The sequence below is a fragment of the Oryx dammah genome, unplaced genomic scaffold, assembly GCF_014754425.2.
Source record: "Oryx dammah isolate SB20612 unplaced genomic scaffold, SCBI_Odam_1.1 HiC_scaffold_25, whole genome shotgun sequence".
In the NCBI taxonomy this organism is placed as follows: domain Eukaryota; kingdom Metazoa; phylum Chordata; class Mammalia; order Artiodactyla; family Bovidae; genus Oryx; species Oryx dammah.
In genome coordinates this window covers 89113387-89134812 of record NW_024070209.1, presented here as the reverse complement: position 1 = coordinate 89134812, position 21426 = coordinate 89113387, and the positions used below count along the sequence as shown (strand labels likewise).

Sequence of the window (21426 nt, the reverse complement as noted above, 5' to 3'; positions counted from 1 at the left end):
TGTGGTGTTAAGGACGAAAGCGGTGAGGGTGGGTTTTCCCATACTTCGGGAGACGAATCTATGTATTGAAGGAAGCATTCTTTCATACACATCAGTAGGTTTTGTTCAGGTACGCGTGCTGGAGACAGAATTAAATACCTGTGTAACTTCTAGTTACTAGGGGGAGTGGCAAGGAGAAATCTTACAGGAAAATTCTACCTTCAAATACCTTTGGCTCTAACAAGCTCTAAACGCTAAGGCAGAGGAAGTCAACAGCCCAGACTGGAACTCGGGAATCCACGGAGCCGAAGGACCGGACGAGCCCGGTGCTCCATCCGTCCAGCAGGTCAGGTACCGGGAGGCAAAGACCTTTGGCGCGATGATGAGATGCTAGCTTAGAAAGGGCCTCAGCCTTTACTCACGGTGCCTGCCAGGGCATGGAGCCCAGGTTCCGGGAGCCCGGATCTGGTCCGAGGCGGCCCGGCCCGGTTCTCTTTCTATCGCCGCGCTAAGAGTGTTTTGGGTCCCCCATTCCTCTCCCAGCTTGCGGATCTTTGTGCCCCCGAGCGTCGGCATCAGGGCCCCCGTCTTCTGGCTGTCACCTAACCGAGGCCGCGGCGTTCCTCCGGGCAGCCTGGGGTCCGGGCGGTCCTGGGGGAGCCTGGGTCCCCGCGGGCCTCGCGCGGGCGGCAGGGGGCGCTGCGCGCCGGGCGGGGCGGGGGCCGAGCCCGTGCGCCCCGCGTCTTTGTGCCGCGCGGCGCCGCCGCCCAGTCTCCCCCCGCGGGCCGCGCGCCCCGGCTGGAGGGCGGGCGGGAATAAAGGGCGGCTCCGCGCGGGGCGGCGCGGACAGCCGGCCTCGGACCGCGGACCTCGGCGCTCGGAGCCCCGCCCGCGGCCGAGCAGGAGCGGCGGCCCCCAACCCCCGGACCCCGGACGCGCGGGATCAGGTGGGTGACGCGCAGCCCCTTTGTGTCGGCCTCGCTGGGGCGGGCGCGGCCCAGGGCCCCGGGGGAGGTGGCCGTGCCGAGCGGATCCGGCGGCGACGACGGCCAATCCATCCCCGCCAGGGGCGCCTCCCCGGCCCTGCCCTTGGGTGGCCCGGGTGCCGCCGCGTCCCGGCGCTCCGGCGGGTCCCGGGGGCGGCGGGGGCGGCCAATGGGGTCTGGCCGGGGCGATCCGGCGGGGCGCGGGCAGGCGGCGGGCAGGTCAGCCGGGCCGCGGTGGGCCAGCGCCGCGTCCTACCCGGTGCACATCCCGGCTCCCAGGACCGCGGCCGCCCGGGTCCCTCCAAACCTTCCCCTCCCCAGGGGCGCGCGGAAAGTTCTCCGCCACCTCCCACCCCCCATCCTACCCTCCGGCAGGCTCCCCGGCTCCCCTGCCCTGTCCTGGGCATCCAGCTCTGGGCCTCCTGCGAATCTGGACGATCAGGTCCCGAGGAGGAAGGGGTTACTCACTGCACCCTCATGATCTCGTAGATGTCCAGCTCCAAAAGTTCTCTCTCCCTGCCCTCTTCCCAGCGAACAGGCACAATCATCATAAAAAGCCCAGTCCACAAATAGCTTGTGCTGGCCTCCTGCCAGGCCTTAAGGTTGGGTGAGGGAACCCAGGGGACTATCCCCAGGGGCTCCTGCCCTCCGTGGGATGAGGGGAATCTGGTCTCCGAACTGGAAACAGACTCACTTCTTGCTCTGATGGTGGGAAGGAAGCCCTTTCCCCAAGAGTGGGGCCTAGGGATCTGATAAGGACGCATTCCAGGCAACCTGGCCAGGGGCAGGGCAGATTAGCCCTGTGGATAAAGAAAGTGTGAGACCCAGAGAGCAAGGTGAGGACCTCCTGCCTGAGAACCCTGGGACTTACCAGGAGGGAGAGGCTGGGGAGGGAGGGTCTGGACTGCTGGTGAAGACGGAATTGAGTCAGAGCTTCGAGGTGGGACAGGTTCTGGGTGGCCAGAGGGAACTGGCCATTGGAGGAAGGGAGAAGGGACACAGGTGTGTGCCTTGACCTTTTCTTCTGACCTGCAGCCCGTGTGCTCCTTGGATGTGGTCCCTCTGGGATGGTGCCGAGAGCAGGTTCTCAGGAAAGGGAACCGAAATCCCCCTTTCCTGGTCTTCTAAGGGTTTCTAGTGCTTTTTCAAATCTTACTTTTATTATTTTCTAGAGAGTGCAAAGGAATTATGACTATTGTGGTCAGGTGAGGGTAGGTGGTGAAATGTTGAATTCCAGGCCAACTTATGGCCTTGATCCTGTGGCAGTGGGAGCCATCGATGGTTCTGGATGGTTCACAGAGTGGGCTGGGCCCCCACTGAGAGTGGGGAAGGCAGCTTGAGGGGTGGGGAGCGAACCTTGCTGTCTGTTGTGGAAGGTGTGGCTTTTAGTCCCCCTGGTACTTCTCAAGAAAGGTCAGGCAAGGCTTGAGAACCTCAGGAAAAAGCAAGATGCAAACAACCTAATTTTAATGGGAGGGGAGTTTTCCAGATCCAGCACCATTGGAGTTTGGAAGTTTGTGTAAAAAGAAGCTCTGGTTCAAATGTCAGGATCCTTGGAAGAGAAACAGATGGACCAGTCAGATGCTGGGGGTAGAGCTGTGGCCAGTGGGTGATGATGTGGGCTCCCAGGGGCCTGAAAGATGGGGGTGTTGAGACTTGCACGAGCACTTTCAAACTCCTGTGTTTTATAAGCTTGTCCAGTGCCCTGGCTTTAATCAAGTGTGCTCATCGCACCCAGATCCTTGCCCGAGTACAGGGCTTGGCCTGTGGACTCCATGTGGTTTGGGACTCGGAAGGGACCTCCCACACTTCAGTAGAAGCTGCTGGCATTCAGTGGGGTGAACGTGCCATTCGGCCAGACGCCGGGAGCCACGTCGCCTGTGTTTTCCACTGTGGTTCATGGTTTGGCCCCACTGCCTTCTTTTGTGCAAATTTCATCTCCCTCTTAGGAGCCTCTCTCTCTCTGGTGTGGAGACAGGGAAAGTCTGTCCACACGGAGAGTGAGCATCACAGAGCTCACTGGTCATCACAGATCCCCAGCCCAGCCGCCCATTGTGACTGAGGACACTGCGGACTGGAGGGGGAGGTCAGGGGCGCGGCCACAAAGAGAGCCGTGGCCAGCTTGGTCCCCGCACCAGCCCTCCTGATGGTCTGCTGTTCTCTCTCTGGCTCCATGCTTAAACTGGGAGGATGCAGATGTGTCCGCTGCCCTTGGGGTCTGCCGATCTGGAGCCACTCCAGATGACTCTCCCAGGGGATCTGGCCAAGTGAGGACCTGCCTTGGGTCCCTGGGGTGTGGACCGTCGGGCAGCCAGGAGGCTGTGAGTAGAATGAGATGCTTCGACGGAAGATGGACCCTGTCCACACTCACTTGGGGGAGTTTCCTACCTTCGAGGTCCAAGGACTGAGTTGAAGGTTCTTTCCTTTGAGATGACAAAGTCATCTGAGGTCATCATTTCTGGAAGCGGTCTCCTCTCTCCTTTGTTTCTGCATCACTGACACACATGGATACCTTTTCTTAATTAGGTGAAGAAATTAAATGGAAGCAACTGTTCATATACCTGCTGGGGAGTTCAGCTGAAGGACAGAGCGTGTACAACTTTCTAACCCAGCTCTGTGACCTTGAGCAAGTGTGTTAACTACCTTGTGTGGCCCCAGTTTCCCCGCACTGTGAAATTAAGATGTTGGTCTAAATGATCGTCAAGATCCGGATATAAGAATGTGCTGCTTTAAAGGTCTCTTCCAGGAGCATCAGTCTTTACAGTGCAACCATTTTTAAGAAATTTTGCAAGATAAAAAATTATATATATATAAATATTTATATATATGTATCAGTTTCAGAACAATAGTTTTCCTCAGAGATGATAAGTTGAGAGATGGGGCTTTGAAGAGGGTCGTTCCTTGATGATGAGAGTCTGTATCTTCTTTCTTTCCTGGAGTCTAAAGCCTGGATCTGATGGTGTTTCCTGATTAGCCTGCAGGTGCAGAGAGAGCAGGGCTTTCTCTAAGAGCAAACTGATGAGCTGGATGCAGGGTTAGGAGAAAGTAAGTTCCTGGATGGCGTGATGAACCGTGACAACTAGGTGATATGCAGTCTCTTGGGGTCTGACTTTGGAAAACCAGGAAGCAGTGGACATTCATTTAGCCTTTCCATCACCAGGTGCTGATGGGAAGGGCTCTGAGTGCTGTGGACCCAATTCTCAGGTGGCCTGTAGGAAGGACAGGCATCACTACCTTCCCCGATCTACAGGGGAGGGGAGAGGCTTAAGGAGCCCTTATGGAGTCCAATACCAGGCACTTGGTACATGCTAAAGCAGGCGTGGAACTCAGAGACCCTTGGAAAAAAGGTATATTCCTTGTCCTTGAGGAGGCTACGGTCTGGGGGTTGGGAAGCAGCCAGTCACAGATTGTTCTAGCGCTGGGGTCGGTACGCACAGTGCAGGGGAGCATGGTGAGGAGTTTTGCCCTCTGGAGCTGGTGAGGCAGGCTGGGTCTTGAGGACGAGTCCTCGTTGGCAGGCAGATGAGAAGGTCAGGGTCACAGGCTGGGCCCGAGAGCAGCAAGAAGCTGCCTGGGGGTGCAGGGAACTTCTGGCTGGGGTAGTGGGGCTGTGCTGGATTTGTCCTGGGGAGTGACCCTGTCTCTGAATCCTGTTCAAAGCAAGACCCCCAGCTGCCACCAGCGCGAGTTCTTTGGTTTCTTTTCTCTCTCTCCCGCCCCCGCCCCCATCCCGCCAGTTTGCTTGTAGAGGAGAGGGTGTCCCGGGAAGATGAGAGGAAGCCCAGCCGCAGCCCAGGGTCTGCTGGCTCTGTCTGCAGGGTCACCTGAGCAAGGCTGCCGTGATTCCCCAGGGGGTGGCAGCCCGACCTGATGGGTGAGCACCGAGCTGGAAGTGAGGCCTCTGAAGGATGCCAGTGCAGCTGAGGTCACCCCTGTTCCTGCCAGCTCCGCCCTGCAGGCCAGGACACAGCAGAGCTGCTGGGGCAAAGGATTCCAAACCAAAATACTGACTCTCTCTCTCAGGCTAGGTTATTGGTTAAACAGGGCTTCACGTGTGTCCTTGGAACACCTCCCGCACAGCGGTTGACCTGGGACATATTTTAGTTTCCAGAGGGTCAGTATTCAAGCAGTCCTTTGAAACGGGGCATGTTTGATGTTGGGGTGCCAGCGTCTAAAGGTGATCTGGAGGGAGGTGGGACTGTGCCCGCTGCACCCAAGGAGCAGCAGAGACTGCCTCTCGGATTCCCGCTGACCTGCTAGCCTCACAGGCAGGCAGGGAGCCATTCCCTGATGCTCCGTCTCTGCATCCGGGAAGTGGCTCCCGGATGGCGGCAGGTGATGTGTGTGTTCTGCTCCCCACCCTCCATGGTTGGCCTCTCTGCAGTTGCTCCGTCATTCCAGAGTAGCCCTGCCAGCCATCCCCTGCGGCCCCCCTCCCTGGTGAGGCTTGTCCACACTGCCTGCAGGAAGGGTAGCCTGCGGGACAGAGAGGCTCTTTGCTCCCCCAGCTCGTGGGTGGAAAGTGTGCAGACCTCTGTGTTAGGGGCCTCCTTCACCTGAAGGTCAGTCGTCTCTTCGGTGGGTGTCCTGAAGCCAGAACTATTCGGGCGTGCGTCACATCCCGGGACAACCTTTGTTCCTTCTCTGTGGGGTCTCTCCCCCGCTCCCCAACCCCCTTCAGGCTCACCACTGACCCAGAAAGTTGACAACTTTCTGGCTGAGACACCGCTGCTCATGAAGTCACAGCTGTGCCTCTGGATCGAGGCTCTGTAAGTTTCTCCTGGGTTCCAGCCCATCTTTCCACGCTGATCTCTTCTCAGCCTCCACACTTAGACCCTGAAACATTCTCCCTCCGCCTCGAGGTGTCAAATTCCTAATGATCCTTCCAGGCTCCACAGGCATGTTGCCTTTTTCTTAAAGCTGTGGAATCACCAATGTGGGGGCCGTGGAGGCCGACCCCTCCAGCAGTGGCGCCTTACAGAGGAGGAAAGGCAGGCGTGGAGCAGAGAGGGAAGAATGCAGGCCCGGGAGCCCCATCAGGCCCCTTCCCTTTCCAGCCCGAGCATCTATCTTCCTCCTGCTGTGAGCTGGGAGCCTCTTCTCTACCAGGTGTTTCTACGGCGACTTTTTTTCAGAACCTGGAATTGCACTTAAGCTCTCTAATCTAATTTTTCTGTAACTTTATCCTTCCTTTACTAAATTGCAGGCCCTACAAATGTAGGGACCTATTCATTTTAACATTCCCTCAGTGCCCGTCATGGTATCTCTAAATGCATTTTTGCTCCGTGATTGAATCCAAGGGAAAGAAACCTGGTCCAGAAGGGAACGTGGGGTAGGTTATCGACGAGGAGATGGGATCCGGGCTCATGTTCTGTTCTCCAGCAGGATCTGAACAAATAGAGATGTGCTCTGTCTTTGGGGAGGTCCAGCCACAGAGAAGGACACCGCAGAACTGTGTGGGGCTGAGGTGGGTGGGATGTTGGCTTGTGGGATGTTTGGTGCACCGCAGGACCCAGCCCGCGGGTGGGCCTTCTGGGACGTTGCGGGGTGGGCTGGACAGTCCCGGGTTGCCTGGATGTGGGGGCAGCAGGCACCCCAGTTCCAGAGTTAGGTGGCAAGCCTTGCATGGACCGGTTGGAGGGGGCCAGGTGGCCTGAGCTCCATGGCTCAGGGAGGTCGAGACGGGGAGGGGGTTGTACAGGGCCCAGCTAGGGAGACTTGATGGGGGGACGGTGACCCCCCCCCGGCCAGGGCCCACCCAGGTGGGTGTTATTGGAACTCCAGTGAAGAAATGACTGCTGGGAAGTGGGGTGAAGGTGGGTAGACCTTGAAGAAGGGTCACTGGATAAGGGGGCGCCCTGTGCTGGTGTGAGAGGGGGCAAAGAGGATGCGTTCTTGAGGATGTCGGGGACCCTGGGCTGGGGGTGAGTTTCCATCGGCCTTGTGAGTCTGGATCTTTCTAATGGGAGGGAGAGGTGCTCTAGGTAAAGAGGTGCCTAGATTTTCTGGAAAGAGTGTTTTTCAGGTGAACGTGGTGGGGACCCTCGCTTCACGTGGATGTGCGGAACGGTCAGAGGGTCGGTGCATCCAGGGTGTGTGAGATGACCCAGGGCAGTGATCCTGTTCTCTGTCCCCGGGGAGTCTGTTTCTTGGATGTCTTCCCCTCTCCTTCTGTGCACGGGGCCAGTTTGCATCCAGAAGCTGGTGGTAGGCTGTGTGTTCCAGGAGCAGCTTTGCTCTGGCAAGTTTTGAAGGTCTGCAGAGACCCTGGGCGGGGGGGGGGGGGAGGTGGGGGGGGGCGGCTGTTTGTTATGCCATTGAGAACATAAAGAAACAAACAGTCCCATAAATTAATTTTTCCTGACACCCCTATTGCCACACAGCACTTCTTGGTAGCACATGCACTGCTCAGAACAGTCCTAAGAAATGGAACAAAAGAGCTCCCTGCAGACTTTCAGAGCTGGGCGCCTTGGGATAATTTAAATTTGTTGGCGGGAACTGTGTATTTCTTCCTAATCGCTTGGCAGGGTGAGGTGGTCCCAGGGCTGCTGCGGACCAGACAGAGCTGGCTGTCCCTGCTGGGAGCTCAGGCTCTTCTTTCTTCTTTATGTCTCCACCGAGCCTTAGCTGGGGGCCTTGAGAACTGAGACGGGCTTGTTGTGGGAGACAGAGTATTGGCTGGGGCAGATGTATTAGAAGGAAGAAAAATAGGATCTTTATTCCATCAGCTCCTGGGACCCTAAGAAATTACCTCTGTTTCCAAGTTTATTTTCCCTCTAACATCTCAGTCTCACTCACTGCTTCCTTCCTAACTTCTCTCTTGTCCCCAAGCAGGGAGTGATGCTATAGACCCAGGGTTTGTGTGCCCCCGAATTCGTGTATTGAAACGTAATCCCCAGTGGGATGTTGCTGGGAGGTGGGGACTTTGGGAGGTGATGAGGGCGGGGACTTCAAGAATAGGGTTATTGTTCAGTCGCAAAGTCACGTCTGACTCTTTGCGACCCCGTAGACTGCAGCACGCCAGGCTTCTCTGCCCTCCACTATCTCCTGGAGCTTGCTCAAACTCATGTCCATCGAGTTGGTGATGCTGTTTAACCATCTCATCCTCTGCTATCCCATTGTCCTTCTGCCCTCAATCTTTCCCAGCATCAGAATCTTTTCCAGTGGGTCGGCTCTTCCTATCAGATGGCACAGGACTGGAACTTATTAGCACCCATCACTTCGTAGTAAATAGAAGGAAGAACACTGGAAGCAGGAGGCAGTGAGAGATTTTATTTTCTTTGTCTCCAAAATCACTGTGGACAGTGACTGCAGCCATGAAATTAAAAGACTCTTGCTCCTTGGAAGGAAAGCTGTGACCAACCTAGACAGCTTATTAAAAAGCAGAGACATCGCTTTGCTGACAAGGGTGGGTATAGTCAAAGCTGTGGGTTTTCCAGTAGTCACGAACAGGGTTAGTGGCCTTTTAAAATAGACCCCAGGGAGCTCTCTAGCTCCTTCTCCGTGGGAGGACACAGCGACAGAACAACTGTCTTGGGCTGGAAGGTGGCTGTCACCAGACACTGAATCCCCTGGCACCTTGATCTTGGAAGCCCAGGCTCCTCATCTGTGAGAGATGGGTGTCTGCGTTTACAAGCCGCTGCATCTGTGGGATTTTTTTTTTTATTAAGGAAGTCCGGATGGACTAAGATAGGCAAAAATGTTTCATCACCAGTCATGCTGGGGGTGAGACCCCCCACTGCTGATCATCCTCTGAGACCCAGGTAAGGTCACGTTCCCTCCGATGCCAGGGCCTCGGAGTTCAGTGTGTGTTTTGGAGACACGGTTCAGCCCATAGCATGCATCTCCCAGTACCACGGAGTACATGTGCTTATGTCCTTGTACGTTACTGTGTGTTTGGTCAGCAACAGGGTGCTCCCTGTGTGTGGTGACAAGCCCCAGAAGAGGCCAGTTGCTGGCCTTGGGTCAGCTGCCCCGAGGACTAGGGTCTTCTTGAGGCAGCCCCGTTCTGTGCCAGGCTCTGGTGCCAGATAGCTCCCCAGGCTGCACTCTTCATCCATGTTCAGGTCTCCGGAGAGGGGCAGTTGGTGTCGGATCCATGTGTCTGTGTTTTAATCGTGGAAGCCACCTTCTCTGAAAGTGTGTGGCTGCCTCTGTTCCTGTCTCATTGCTCTGGGCTGGGTGGCTCCTGGTGGGAGTGAGAGAAGCCAAGGAAGCGAGAGGTTGCAGGAGCAGGGAGGGTGGTCTCAGGCAGGTGGGACAGGACAGGACCGAGCTCCTGGCGTGTTGCGTGGCTGGACTGCTATCTAATAATCATCTTTGCTGCTCTTACCTGATCTTCTTTGAAAGACAGGAATCCAAACGGAGTGACATCCAGCCTATGGTGCATGGGGTTTAAATATTCTTGGTGTCTCTCCAGTGTGGTGCCAGCACACCCAAACCTCCGTGGGTATTTCTGGTTTTGGGTGTGGTGAGGGCCAGATGGCCTCACTGAGTCGATGGACATGAATTTAAGCAAGCTCTGGAAAGTCGGTGATGGGCAGGGAAGCCTGGCGTGCTGCAGCCCATGGGGTCGCAAAGAGTCGGACACGACTGAGCGACTGAACTGAACTGAACTGAACTGAGGGGCCAGAAAAGCATGGCCCTGTCCTGTTCAATTCTGATTCCCTCTAACTCCTGGCACGTGGTACCTGCTACACAGCAGGTGCTCAGTGAATGTTTGGTGAACTTAGTAGGCATCTGTTCCCTTCAGAGACATTCAGGTCCAGAAACAATCTCATCCATCCATCCATTCTTTGTGTTCATTTCATTCATTCATTTGGCAAAACCTTTTTGGTCCTGGGGGTTCAAAGGTAGATTAAGGAGTAGACTGAAGGTGAGGGCATGGGGAGAGGGCAGGTAGGGGGCTGATGAAGCTTTTCTAGAACGTGAGAAATGGAATATTTCTTGCCTTATCAGTAAACAAGGATGCCACAGTCATCAGCGATTGCAGCCCTCCAGTGAGGGCTGGTGAGCCCTAAGGGTACTCAGGAAGGAGAAGAAGACATGCACTCTAACAGCCATCAGACCACAGCCACTCAACACAGGGAGCTCCCCAGGGGAACCAGGTTGTGAAAACACAAGATACTGGCCCCAGTAGCTGAGATGCAAATGAAAGGAATGATTTCGATGAGCCCAGACTCTTGCATCTTCCCAGACGTGCACGAGTGCCCTGTGTGTCTGCGTGCTCAGTCGTGTCCGACTGTTTGTGACCCCATGAACTGCAGGCTACCAGGCATCTCTGTCCATGGGATTTCTCAGGTAAGAATACTGGAGTGGGTTGCCATTTCTTCCTTCAGGGCATCTTCTCAAACCAGGGATTGAACCTGTGTGTCCCGCATTAGAAAAACACTAAAATCCTTAACTTGCGATGTGTGGTTTTCTTTAATGAACAATAATCTTTTGATGTTTGGACTACCTGCCCTTTGTTGCAAAATTTCTGTGTAACCTGGCTCCTCCCCTTGCCTCCTCAGAGCGGTTCCCTCAGGGTCACTTGAGATGCTGTCTCTCTGGCTTAAAGTCTTAATAATTCACACTGAATAAAACATGACTCTCAACTCTTAGGTTCTGAGAGCTTCCCTGGTGGTTCAGATGATAAAGAATCTGTCTGTAATGCAGGAGATCCTGGTTCGATCCCTGGGTTGGGAAGATCCCTTGGAGAAGGGAATGGCTTCTTAAATGGCAGTATTCTTGTCTGGAGAATTCCCCGAACAGAGGAGTCTGGTGGGCTAGAGTCCGTGGGGTCCCAAAGAGTCAGACACGACTGAGCAACTAACACTTAAGTTGACCAACAAGATCAGTGATTAGCAAGACAGGTATCAATCTCTTACACTTTTGCAGTTTTGTAAATTTCAGTAACTTATATGTAGACTACGTCATGTGAAATAACAGGCTGGATGACCTCACAGGCTGGGATCAAGATTGCTAGAAGAAATATCAACAACTTCAGAAAGGCAGATGATACTACTCCAGTGGCAGAAAGTGAAGAGGGACTAAAGAGCTTCTTGATGAGGGTAAAAGAGGAGAGTGAAAAGGCTGCTTTTAAACTGCACATTCAAAAAACTAAGGTCATGGTATCTGGTTCCATCACTTCATGGCAAATAGATGGGGGGAAGGTGGAAACAGTGACAGATTTTTATCTTCTTGGGCTCCAAAATCACTGTGGACAGAGACTGCAGCCATGAAATTAGAATATGCTTGTTCCTTGGAAGAAAAAAGCTATGAGAAACCTAGACAGTGTATGAAAAAGAAGAGACATCACTTTACCGACAAAGGTCCATATAGTCAAAGCTATGGTTTTTCCAGTAGTCATGTACAGATGTGAGAGTTGGACCATAAAGATGGCTGACTGCTAAAGAATTGATGCTTTTGAACTGTGGTGTTGGGAGAAGAACAGCAAGGGGATCCAACCAGTCCATCCTAAAGGAAATCAGTCCTGAATATTCACTGGAAGGACTGATGCTAAAGCTGAAGCTCCAATACTTTGGCCACTTGATGCCAAGAGCCAACTCATTGGAAAAGACCCTGATGCTGGGAAAGATTGAGGGCAGGAGAAGGGGGTGACAAAGGATGAGATGGTTGGATGGCATCTCTGACTCAGTGGACATGAATTTGAACAAACTCCAGGAGATGGTGAAGGACAGGGAAGCCTGGGGTGCTGCAGTCCATGGGGTCGCAAAGAGTGGGACACGACTTAGTGACTGAACAATAACAAGAAATGTCAATTTCACTCTAGTGAAAACAACCAGTTGGGACAGCTAGGAATTTCCATCCAGCGACATCACTCACTCTCCATTTCTCCTCTCTGTGAAATAACTCCAGCTTAAGGGGCATGCTTTTAATATGCTCAATAAATATTTATCCAGCCCCCGTCCTTCGCTGGGTCCTGTGCTATGGAATGTGCAAGCGGCAGTGTTTGTCCTGAAATGAACGTGTCCTTCCTTCAGCAGAGTGGCTGGAAACGGTCTTATCTGTTAATACTTTAATCGCTCCTAGGATTCCTTTCCTTGGGCCTGCAGCCATGCTTCCTTGCTGGTGACCTTGTTTTCTTCCCCTCTCCAGCCACGTGCAGCTGGCCCAGACTTTATCCAGAAGGACCTTGCCCACTGCAGAGTGCTGGTGGGAGGCCTTGGGCTGTGTCCCGGGGCCTTGCAGATAAGCCTTCTCCCTGGGGGGGCAGGCTCTCTTGCTGGTGCAGTAGGAGCAAACCAAAGGGGGGCTGGGGAGAGGGGAGAGTGGGCAGAGGGCAGGGCTGTTGAGCCCTTGCTCTGCAGCCAGTCCCATGTGAACTGTGCCCCGAGTGTGGAAAGTGTCTGGTTTCCAAAATCTAGTGTGAAAAACAGAATGCAGGGTATCGCATTAATAACGTTGAAGTTGATCACACGTTGAAACGATTTTAGTTTGGCTACACTGAGTTAAATACATTACTAAAATGAATTTCCTTTGCTTCCTTTTCCTTTTTTTTTTTTTAAATGTGGCTCAGAGGTTAAAGCGTCTGCTTGCAATGTGGGAGACCCGGGTTCAATCCCTGGATCGGGAAGATCCCCTGGAGAAGGAAATGGCAACCCACTCCTGTATTTTTGCCTGGAGAATCCCATGGACGGAGGAGCCTGGTGGGCTACAGTCCGCGAGGTCGAAAAGAGTCGGACACGACTGAGTGACTTCACTTCACTTCACTTCACCAGGACATTTAAAATTACAGAAGTGGCTCTCTTTAGGTTTCCTAGACTGACGATCTAAAGAAGGGACTTGGGGAGGTGCTTTTCTTTCGTGGTTCACAGACCCTGTGGCCAGCCCTGCCTGTTCTCGAGGCTGGCTGCCTGGGGACTTGATGCAGCCAGCCCTGGTGGGCCAGCCAGCAGCGGGTCCAGGCCTGACTTGTGCAGAGTTCATTGTCACCGGGACTGTTCTCTCTTGAGTTTAGTCCCAGATGCTTGACATTCCTGCCCAGTGGGGCCCATCCTCTTCTCAGCAGCCTGTGTTACTCAGATTCAACCGTTCTGCTGGCTCCATTCAGTCCCAACACAGATGCAAGAGTCTGTGGACTTTTATGTCTAATGTGTAAAATGAGGGGCATGCCTTAGAGGAACTTAACATTTTTTTTTACTAAACTCCTTAGTCCTTGAAATCTGCCTTGACCCTGACCTTTTTGTGGTCCAGTCTCTAGGTCGTGTCCTACTCTTTGTGACCCCACGACTGCAGCACGCCAGGCTTCCCTGTCCTTCACTATCTCCCAGAGTTTGCTCAAACTCATGCCCATTGACTTTGACCTTTGGCCTCGGGTTAATTGTCACGAGCCCTCCTGATTTTCCCTCCCAAGTCCCACGTGTCTTACAGCATCCACACTGCTGGCCTTTGAACCTCAGCTCTGGCCGCCCACTGTCCAGGGTCCAGTCCAGCCGCACCCACCCCTGAATGCCCAATGGAGGCTGATTGAGAGAATCCTTTCCCATACCCGTGCCATCGTGGTGAATCCTGCTACCTGCTCCCGGCCCAGGGCCACACACCTTGCCCAGGGATGCGGTAGGGTGTTGCCTGCAGCTGATCAGCCGCTCACCCAGGTGGCCGGCTCCAGCTGACCTCTTAAAGCTGCTGCCCTCATTCCTGGTTGCGGTGCCGGCCCTGTTTGCATCCCTGCTTCAGAGCCACCTGCTCTTTGCTCCTGCATCTTTGAGACGTGTCTTTTCACCCACCTGTCCCTTCTCTGGCCTGCTGTCCTAGGCTGGCTGCTGTTGCTGGACAGCAGTGGTGGTCCAGGGCATCGCAGGCTCCCGCACCCCCGCATCACCTGCTTTCCTCTGCATCCCAGGCTTGTCTCAGCTCCCCCACCTTGGCACGGTGCCTGCTCCTGAGATCCTCCTGGCTCATCCCCCTGCTCCTCTTCCTGCCTGTTCCTGGGAGCACTGCATGGTTTCTTCAGACCCCATCATGTTCCTGACCTGCCCTGGCATTCATGGTGACGTGGAGTTGAGTCAGCTTATACTCCCAGGCACAGCAGGCATGGTGCCTAGGGCCTGCGAGCTTTGCAATGTTGAATATTTTAAAAATCCTGGAAATAAGCATTAGCTTCAAAGTTTAAAAAAAAAAAAATCAAGACAAAAACCAAAAGCCTTCACCAAAGAGAATTGATGGTAACACCTGTGTTGTGTTATGTTGACAAGATATAACCGTCATTTAGTCAACCGAAAGTTAAGACACAGTTATGTAGAAAATCGTGTTTACCTTGAAATGAGTGTGCTTTTTAGTGTTTGGCTTGATTCTCTGAGGCCTCTGGGAATGAAACCTCCCCAAGTTAAGCACTGCCCTCCACACTTCTTGCTTTCCCACCTCTGCCTGGCACCAGAAATGAGACACAGACTTCCACATTTGTCTGTCACTCTCCTGGCTTGGTAACCCTGGCCTGTCACTCCGTTTTGAATTCCCAGCCCAGGGCCTGGTACACTCTGCTTCACTGTACTAAACTTTTAACTCATCTCAGTACATTGAAAACATAGATAAATACAGGACATTAAGATCCTGCTTGAAGATTTACATTTTCTTTTTTTCTGAAACACTGCCCATATGGTAGTTTTTAAAACCACTGACATTTATAAACTGACTCCACATGACAAAAACCCTTAGATGAGCTGCTAATAAAAATAATCATTCAGAAGCTGAAAATGCAGTTTGTATGATTTTAGCTTAAATTGTTTGTGGAGTTTTCCTTCCGTGGACCCTATGTGCTTAATCTGCACCACACTGCTTGCTTAGACATCAATCTTGCTGTTGTTTAGCTGCTAAATTGTGTCCACCTCTTTTATGACGCTATGGACTGTAGCCTGCCAGGATCCTCTGTCCATGGCATTTACCAGGCAAGAATACTGGAGTGGGTTGCCACTTCCTTCTCCAGGGGTCCTTCCCGACTCAGGGATTGAATGGGCATCTCTTGTGTCTCCTGCATTTGCAGGCAGACTCTTTGCCACTGAGCCACCGGGGAAGTCTTGACAATGTAACTACCGTTTTGTTGTTGTTCAGTCACTAAGTCGTGCCTGACTCTTTGCAACCCCATAGACTGTAACACACCAGACTTCTCTGTCCTCCAGTATCTCCTGGAGTTTGCTCAAGTTCATGTCCTTGAGTCAGTGGTGCTACCTAACCCTCTCATCCTCTGTCGTCCCCTTCTCCTTTTGCCTTCAATCTTTCCCAGCATCAGGCTCTTTTCCAATGAGTCAGTTCTTTGCATCAGGTGGCCAAAGTACTGGAGCTTCAGCTTCAGCATGAGTCCTTCCAATGAATATTCAGGGTTGATTTCCTTTAGGATTGACAGGTTTGATCTCCTTGCAGTCCAAGGGTCTCTCAAGAGTCTTCTCTAGCACCAAACATTATATGATAGCAACTATGTATCTTGGTGGTTAAGATAAAGGATATTTCTGGGTTATAATTTTTTAAAATTGAAAAACAACTCAAAGAAAAACTAGCTACAGGGAACATTTGCTAATACTATGAAGTAGGCCCTTCTGCAGAGCAGGAAGCTTTGAAATATAAATTGTGTTGTTTCAGCATAGGGAAGGAATTTCTAGGTCTAGGCTGGGGGAAGGGATGATTGAAGGATAAAGGCATAACTTTTGTTTGCAGCTGCATAATTACTTCAAACAGTCATACTTTGGAGAATTTTGCTTGGGAAAACGATACTAAATGTGGAGAAAAGAAATGTCGTAGGCCCAAATGCTCTTCATTTGTTTGTTCATTTTAAATAATAGCCCCAAATGGAGAACATCTAAATTTGGACAAGCAAATTCCTGCTCTAATTTGATAAGATTTTTGGAGATGGTGGGCATAGGAGAATGTTTGTAATATATCACTAAGTGAAAACAGTTATGAGACTGAATTGTATATACAATATAATATTGTGTACAGGTATGAAAAATATACTGAAGACGGGAGTCCAGTCTCCTCCTATTGACTGTGACCTTTTCCTATTTTTGATTTTTAAAATGTGGTTCTAATTTAATTTTACAGTGAAATTATTTCAGTTTAAAAGTGGTCTTACTTGTAAATTCTGCCCAATTTACAATGTGCAGACTCTTTGCGACCCCATGGACTGTAGCCTGCCAGGCTCCTCTGTCCATGGAATTCTCCAGGCCAGAATACTGGAGTGAGTGGGTAGCCGTTGCCTTTTCCAGAGGATCTTCCCGACCCAGAAATCGAGTCGGGGTCTCCTGCATTGCAGGCAGATTCTTTACCAGCTGAGCTACCAGGGAAGCCTTAAATTCTGCACACCCTCCCCCAGCATTTTATTGTTTCATACACAGCAAATATATTTCAGCAAATAACCTTGTATGTCAAGAGGATATTTTGCTGCCAGGGCTTAAAGAGAAATGAGGGCACATTAGTACACACCTGTCCAGTCAGTTAAAGAGATAAAGCAATATAAACACTGACAGTTTCCCTGAAAAGGGACTCTTTAAGGCCTGCTTTTAGCTCATGTGCTTGCATCTGAGCAGTGACGGTCAAAGTCGGGACCGTGACACTGGCCGCGTGAAGTCCAGGCATCTGTGGCTGTTGTCGCTGCTGAGCAGAGCAGAGCAGGACCACAAGGACAGTGGCTTGGAATCCTTCTCCAGACTTCACGTCCCATTGGAAACTTCTGGAAAGACCCTTAGCCTCTCTGTAAATGGTCCCAGTTTATTCACGAAAACTGAGACTAGTACTAGGGCTGCTTCTCTTACAGGCTTCTCTGAGGATTGCATACATTGCCAGTGAGAAACTCTGAAGGAAAACATTCACCATCCGTCAGAAGGCAGATGCACAAATAACTCTTCCGAGTTCCGAGAGCAAGGAGGCAGTCAGATGTAAGATGCGCTGGGAACTCGGACAGACACTGCCTAATGTACTCGTATCCCATCTTGAAAGCTCCTCCTGGTTGAATAAAATATTGCCATCTGGTCCACAAAAATGGAAAGTATTAGACCCATTAAGCTTGTTATTTTCTTTAGCTTTTCTGCTCTTTCTGTTTCAGTTCAGTTCAGTTCAGTAGCTCAGTCGTGTCTGACTCTTTGCAACCACATGAATCGCAGCACGCCAGGCCTCCCTGTCCATCACCAACTCCCGGAGTTCACTCAGACTCACATCCATCGAGTCAGTGATGCCATCCAGCCATCTCATCCTCTGTCGTCCCCTTCTCCTCCTGCCCCCAATCCCTCCCATCATCAGAGTCTTTTCCAATGAGTCAACTCTTCGCATGAGGTGGCCAAAGTACTGGAGTTTCCACTTTAGCATCATTCCTTCCAAAGAAATCCCAGGGTTGATCTCCTTCAGAATGGACTGGTTGGATCTCCTTGCAGTCCAAGGGACTCTCAAGAGTCTTCTCCAACACCACAGTTCAAAAGCATCAATTCTTCAGCGCTCAGCCTTCTTCACAGTCCAACTCTCACATCCATACATGACTACTGGAAAAACAATAGCCTTGACTAGACGGACCTTTGTTGGCAAAGTAATATCTCTGCTTTTTAATATACTATCTAGGTTGGTCATAACTTTTCTTCCAAGGAGTAAGTGTCTTTTAATTTCATGGCTGCAATCACCATCTGCAGTGATTTTGGAGCCCCCCAAAATAAAGTCTGACACTTTGCCCACTGTTTCCCCATGTATTTCCCATGGAGTGATGGGACTGGATGCCATGATCTTCGTTTTCTGAATGTTGAGCTTTAAGCCAACTTTTTCACTCGCCACTTTCACATTCATCAAGAGGCTTTTTAGTTCCTCTTCACTTTCTGCCATAAGGGTGGTGTCCTCTGCATATCTGAGGTTATTGATATTTTTCTCGGCAGTCTTGATTCCAGCTTGTGCTTCTTCCAGTCCAGCGTTTCTCATGATGTACTCTGCATATAAGTTAAATAAGCAGGGTGACAATATACAGCCTTGACGTACTCCTTCTCCTATTTGGAACCAGTCTGTTGTTCCATGTCCAGTTCTAACTGTTGCTTCCTGACCTGCATATAGGTTTCTCAAGAGGCAGGTTAGGTGGTCTGGTATTCCCATCTCTTGAAGAATTTTCCACAGTTTATTGTGATCCACACAGTCAAAGGCTTTGGCATAGTCAATAAAGAAGAAATAGATGTTTTTCTGGAACTCTCTTGCTTTTTCGATGATCCAGCGGATGTTGGCAATTTGATCTGTGGTTCCTCTGCCTTTTCTAAAACCAGCTTGAACATTTGGAAGTTCACAGTTCACGTATTGCTGAAGCCTGGCTTGGAGAATTTTGAGCATTACTTTACTAGCATGTGAGATGAGTGCAATTGTGTGGTAGTTTGAGCATTCTTTGGCATTGCCTTTCTTTGGGATTGGAATGAAAACTGACCTTTTCCATTCCTGTGGCCACTGCTGAGTCTTCCAAATTTGCTGGCATATTGAGGGCAGCACTTTCACAGCATCATCTTTCAGGATTTGAAATAGCTCCACTGGAATTCCATCACCTCCACTAGCTTTGTTCATAGTGATGCTTTCTAGGGCCCACTTGACTTCACATTCCAGGATGTCTGGCTCTAGGTGAGTGATCACACCATCATGATTATGTTGGTCATGAAGATCTTTTTTGTATAGTTCTTCTGTGTATTCTTGCCACCTCTTCTTAATATTTTCTGCTTCTGTTAGGTCCATACCATTTCTGTCCTTTATCGAGCCCATCTTTGCATGAAATGTTCCCTTGGTGTCTCTAATTTTCTTGAAGAGATCTCTAGTCTTTCTCATTCTGTTCTTTTCCTCTATTTCTTTGCATTGATCTCTGAGGAAGGCTTTATCTCTTCTTGCTATTCTTTGGAACTCTGCATTCAGATGCTTGTATCTTTCCTTTTCTCCTTTGCTTTTCGCTTCTCTTCTTTTCACAGCTATTTGTAAGCCCTCCTCAGACAGCCATTTTGCTTTTTTGCATTTCTTTTCCATGGGGATGGTCTTGATCCCTGTCTCCTGTACAATGTCACGAACCTCCATGAAAAGGCAAAATGATAGGATACTGAAAGAGGAACTCCCCAGGTCAGTAGGTGCCCAGTATGCTACTGGAGATCAGTGGAGAAATAACTCCGGAAAGAATGAAAGGATGGAGCCTAAGCAAAAACAATACCCAGTTGTGGATGTGACTGGTGATAGAAGCAAGGTCCAATGCTGTAAAGAGCAATATTGCATAGGAACCTGGAATGTCAGGTCCATGAATCAGGGCAAATTGGAAGTGGTCAAACAAGAGATGGCAAGAGTGAACGTCAACATTCTAAGAATCAGTGAACTAAAGTGGACTGGAATGGGTGAATTTAACTCAGATGACCATTATATCTACCACTGCGGGCAAGAATCCCTTAGAAGAAAAGGAGTAGCCATCATGGTCAACAAGAGTCCAAAATGCACTACTTGGATGCAATCTCAAAAATGACAGAATGATCTCTGTTCGTTTCTAAGGCAAACCATTCAATATCAAGGTAATCCAAGTCTATGCCCCAACCAGTAATGCTGAAGAAGCTGAAGCTGAACGGTTCTATGAAGCCCTACAAGACCTTTTAGAACTAACACCCAAAAAAGATGTCCTTTTCATGATAGGGGACTGGAATGAAAAAGTAGGAAGTCAAGAAACACCTGGAGTAACAGGCAGATTTGGCCTTGGAATACGGAATGAAGCAGGGCAAAGACTAATAGAGTTTTGCCAAGAAAATTCACTGGTCATAGCAAACACCCTCTTCCAACAACACAAGAGAAGACTCTACACATGGACATCACCAGATGGTCAACACTGAAATCAGATTGATTATATTCTATGAAGCCAAAGATGGAGAAGCTCAATACAGTCAACAAAAACAAGACCAGGAGCTGACTGTGGCTCAGATCATGAACTCCTTATTGCCAAATTCAGACTTAAACTGAAGAAAGTAGGGAAAACCACTAGACCATTCAGGTATGACCTAAATCAAATCCCTTATGATTATACAGTGGAAGTGAGAAATAGATTTAAGGGCCTAGATCTGATAGACAGAGTGCCTGATGAACTATGGACGGAGGTTCTTTCTGTTTAGCACAGCTTAAATGAAATAGTGCTATATTTCTTCCTTTACAAAAGTTTTCTCTTTTGATTGTTGTTTTGCTTTAATTTTTTGGTGAAAATGCCCCAAAGTACTGCATTGCTAATAGATACAGTAGAGACTATAGCTATGGACTGAGGTTAGTCATTCCAAAGTTCACAACCCTTGTGTTTCATGTATCCATCTTAACCAATAGCATTTTAGCCTAACTAAATATTTATCAATTTCATTGATCTTTCAGAGAATCAGTTCTTGATTCTGTTGCTTTTCTGTTTATGATTTCATTGATTTTTGCTCTAGTTTTTACAGTGTCTTTTCCTCTGCTTGTTTTCGGCCTAAGTTACCCTCTTTTGTTTTCTAAAAACAAGTTTTGGTTATTTATTTCAGATCTTCCTTCTTTTGGAATGTATGCAGTGTATTTGCTCCAGTCTGCTCATCTTGATAAGTTATGTTTTTATTTTCATTCAGTTCAAAATACTTTTCAGTTTCTCTTGAGACTTCTTTGACCAGCGTGTTATTTAGAAGTGTGCTGCTTAATCTCCAGATCGTTGGGAATTTTCCAGTTTCATTCCATCGTAATGTAAGGCATACTTGGTATGATTTCTGCTGCTTTTGTTAATTTGATAAACTGTTTTATAGCCTTGAATGTTCCATGTGAACTAGAAGAATGTGCATTCTGCTGCTATTGGATGGACTATTCTGTGTGTCAAATAGATCAAGTTGATTGCTTAGTGCTGTTCAGGTCAGCCATGTACTTAACTGTATTTCTTCTTGTTGAATCTTGTCTATTACTGCTGCTGCTGCTGCTGCTGCTGCTAAGTCGCTTCAGTTGTGTCCGACTCTGTGCGACCCCATGGACTGCAGCCTACGAGGCTCCTCCGTCCATGGGATTTTCCATGGCAAGAGTATTGGAGTGGGGTGCCATTGCCTTCTCTATGTCCATTACTTTAAGGAGTGGAAATTCTCTAACTATAATAGTGCTTGTGTGCTTAGTTACTCAGTTGTGTCCCACTCTTTGCAACCCCATGGGCTATAGCCCACCAGACTCTTCTGTCCATGGAATTCTCCAGGCAAGAATACTAGAGTGGTTGCCATGCCCTCCTGCAGGGGATCTTTCCAAACCAGGATTGAACCTAGGTCTCCCGTATTGCACGCAGATCCTTTACCATCTCAGCCACCGTTTCTTCTTGCAGGACTGTTAATGTTTTCTTCTATATGTTGACACTATACTGCTCATGGATATGTATTTAGTTCTCTTATGTCTTCTTGGAGAATTGACTCCTGTATCTTACACAGTGTCCCTTTCCCCTGATGGTTTTCCTTGGTCTGAAGTCGGCTTTGTTTGAAATTAACATAGTTGCTCCAGCTTTCTTTTCTTTAGC

At 50.0% G+C, this 21426-nt stretch overlaps 1 protein-coding gene across 1 annotated transcript in view; it reads left to right on the top strand.

The window, feature by feature from the left end:
• Positions 1-814: 814 nt before the first annotated feature.
• Positions 815-21426, top strand: part of RNF144A (ring finger protein 144A) — a 133166-nt gene continuing 112554 nt past the window's right edge. Inside the window, exon 1 of the mRNA XM_040224911.1 lies at positions 815-926. The gene's annotated coding sequence lies outside the window, so the exon portion shown is untranslated. The remainder of the gene's footprint in view (positions 927-21426) is intronic.